The following is a 3,747-nucleotide window of genomic DNA, read 5'->3' as shown; positions in this document are numbered from 1 at the left end:
TATGATGAAAAACATATTTATTTGAATTTTATTTCAAACATAGAAATCATTGTGCACAATTTGCATTAAATGCTTATTTGATAGAATAAACGAATGAATATTACATGTATGTCATATGCTTTCCAAACTTACTGATTAACTTCCAGAAAAGACTTTTTCAGGCTAATAAAAAGCACCAACTTGATATAAATAGTCTGTGCGTGTATGATGTGATTTGTGCTGTCAATCTAGCAGTTTAATCTGTGATAATTGCATAATTTAAGGGTTTCCTCCGCTGCTCTGTCCTTGCTCTTCAGTGAGGCCATTATTCATCCGAGTCCCGGTGCTCCCTGAGAGGACTTTGTCCCAGAACACTTCATTCACTGTCCACACCTTCAGCAGCACAGAGGAGCTTCTAATCATTCAACTTTCCTTCTTCACAGCTCACCTTAGTGTCCATCAACTTTATCTGAGGATGAAGATAAAAATAAGGACGAGAAGTTTTCATTCAAGAAATGACTTAATATTCTAGCTAAAAGACAATCAGAAAGACGTTCGGCAGACACTGCATTGCTACACTGAGGTTACCTGGTTTGGTTATTATTAGTTGCTTAAACCAAGTTGTCAAGATTATACCTTTAGGGACGAACTTCAGTGAGTTGCTGAATATTCAGAAGCGAGAAACCCCCTTGGATGGACCATCGTTCACAAATTCATGCCCCAGTCCGTTTCCACACTTTCCACACTTCACCTGGAACAACACGGCACACAGTCTGAAAACAACATGTAAATCATGTCTTTTTTTTTTTTTTTTTGGAGAAATTATTGGTTTTGCAGTAGCCAGTTAATAACCCAAAAGCCTGTTCTGTAGGTACCTTATAAGCCCCGGGCCTCTCCTTATATTTGGATACACTGTTTTCATGGATAGTCTCTGTGAAGGCCGGCCAGAGGGACAAGTGCTCGTACTTGGAGCGACTGGAGAACAGTTCATGGTCACACTTGGAGCAAACGTAAATCCCTGAGAAAAAAAGGATAAATAATTGTAGGGAAAGAAAAGGTGCGGTTTCAATGATTACAAATGTATTCACACCCCATCAACATGCAGGAGGCAGAATGTGTTAACAAGACAAATACCAATCGTGCATCCCACAAATCTGGCAAGAAGAAAGCAATGAGAGGTCTTCTTTAAAGTTTGCCTTAAGCCATGTGGGGGACACGGCAAACATGTGGAAGAAGGTGCTCTGGTCAATCTATAATGAAATGTTGGACCATTTGTTTGCTGAATATTGGACCATTTGTACGATGCTGGACGCCACCATGCCTTCCGGCGTCATCAGCCATTCCGCTACTACAAATCCCAGCGGGCACCGCGGCTGATAGGACGGGGGCGTCGCAGCGCTGATGTCACAGTGGGCTATATAACAAATGAGCTCCCTCCCACCTGTGCTTTTTCCACGCTGGGAACCGAGACGCGGTTACCAAGCAACTGGAGCATCATTCTGGAGAAGAAAATCCCACGTGGACTTTCATTCATTCTCCCACTGGCCAGAAAACTCAGCGAATTAAGGTTGCAAGAATAGGAAGGCTTGTATGTTTTACTTTCCCAATCGAAGACGTGGATTTAACACGTAACCAAAAAACCACGGAGGTTTCAAGGAGAAGAAATTTTCATCCTTGATTTTTTTTGTTCCAGTCGACTAGTGACGGTCCGTTATATTTTTTCACCTTTGTGCCAAGGAGGCCAGAGGATGAAAACTGACCGCTCTCCTGAGTTATCCACGGACGCGTGGAAACTCCTTCCCCTTCTCTCTCTCTCTGCTACAAGGGAGACTACATCAAGTAATCCCATTCTATTTTTTTTTTTTATTTCTATTAGAAATAGCTTGGGCAGGATAGAGTAGGACTTTAGGGCGACTTAGAATCACCACTTATAGTCTAACGTGTTTGAAGTGTATTTGCATGCCAAGTGTTATTGAATTTTGATGATCGCTGGACTCTGAAGCCGCCGAGCTTCGCAAGTTGTGTTTTTACTGTGTGAACACCTGAGCGCAGGTGCGCTGTAAAACTGGACTGCTATAATAACCTTATGGTGAAAATCAACCATTTTCTTTGTCTTCAACTTCATGTTTTATTGGTTGCCGCCAAAAGTTTTATAACTCTTTGTGCGCGCTGAGCTCCCAACGTTGGGGGAAGTTTTACGACCCTTGACGCCTGGTGGGGAGTTACACTCAAAGCTTTGCTTAGCGCCATATTTTCTCTTGTATTTTGCCATAACTGTCATAACTGCTGGTTTGATTTCATCCACACTCAAGGCTGTTTTATTGTGTTTAGTTAGATCATTTTTCCCCCTTTGAGTAGGACTTTGCATGTTTGATTAGGTGAAGATTATTGAATCGGAAGAGCGAGTTGTATCAGGGCTGCTGATTTAATAAATATTTACGTAGATAAAGAGAAGGCGTTTGTGTTTATTTTGTGCAAGAGTGATTTGTCAGTCAAAATAAGGTTAAAGTTCCCCACGTTTTGGCAGAAACGGTCAATTAAACAGTGACATCTAGTAATAGTTATTAATTATTACTAGTACTAGTATTTAACGGTTGTAATTATCAAGAGCTTTGAGCCACAATTACAACACCAGAAGACATCTCTGGTTTCGATTCATAAATAAGGATTTTTGGTTAAGAAATTAATTTTCTCAAATTACGGTTTTAAATTATAATTCTTGATAAATATTAATTAATCAATAACTATAATCCTAACAGAAACCATGAATGCACTATCCACATTGTGAAAGGTGGTGGTGGCAGCATGATGCTGTGGGAATGCGTTTCGTCCACAGAAACAGGGAAGCTGCTCATTGATGATAGGAAGATGGACAGAGCTAAATAAAAGGCAATCCTAGAAAAAAAAAACTTATTAGAGGCTGCAAAAGACTGGAGATTGGAACAAAGGTTCACCTTCCAGCAGGATAGTGACCCTTCACAAACACCCATAGCCAGGGCAAGGTTACTTTGATCAATGGCCTAGTCAAAGTCTGATCCAAATCCAATGGAAAACCGCCGACGAATACGTCAACACATGCTCCCCGTTCAGTCTGTCTGAGTTTGAGCTATATTGCAAATAACAATGGGCAAATATTTCAGTGTCTGGATGGGCAAAGCTGGTAGAAACAAACTCCTGCTGTTATGTGCCAAAACATGAAATATTATTATTCCTTTAGTGTAATAAGTTCCTATTACGTTTCACCTACTTGTAGGATATATATATGCCTTGTTCAGGTGAATATATTCACCAGACCAAGGCACATACAAGTTTTCAACATTTAAGAAAGGATGTCTCCTCTGGCGGAACTAACCAACTGTAATAATTATCTTGTTTTGTAACAGTTTTTGTTTAACATAAAGAATGGATGCAAAACATCTAAACCAGCTAAAAAAAACAAAAAAAAACGTTTGTGTCTACAACTGGAGGAACATGTTACTACAAGCAGAATGCTAACGCCCCCCATTAGGTTTTAAAACACAGAAACAACTATTTATGTCGCACACACTTTAGAAATTACATATCGCATGACGCAAGCAGTGACATAAATACCGACAGACAGCGAACATTGATCCGAAAATGTAAAAACGTCATCAGAAGTAAATGTAACGAAGAAGATACCTGGTTTAAAGTGGTCTTTAAAGACCTCTCCGCCGAAAAAAGAGCAAAACGACATCGCTGTTTTATTTAATCCCTCGCGCTGTGTCTCACTGACACAAGAAACGCGAC

General features: G+C 40.2%; 1 pseudogene; it reads right to left on the bottom strand.

Annotated features, from left to right (window-relative positions):
- Positions 1 to 3,747, bottom strand: LOC124864392 (annotated as a pseudogene).

This window comes from Girardinichthys multiradiatus, chromosome Y (assembly GCF_021462225.1).
Source record: "Girardinichthys multiradiatus isolate DD_20200921_A chromosome Y, DD_fGirMul_XY1, whole genome shotgun sequence".
Lineage (NCBI taxonomy): Eukaryota > Metazoa > Chordata > Actinopteri > Cyprinodontiformes > Goodeidae > Girardinichthys > Girardinichthys multiradiatus.
The sequence above is the reverse complement of the archived record's forward strand: the minus strand, read 5'-3'. Positions and strand labels throughout refer to the sequence as shown.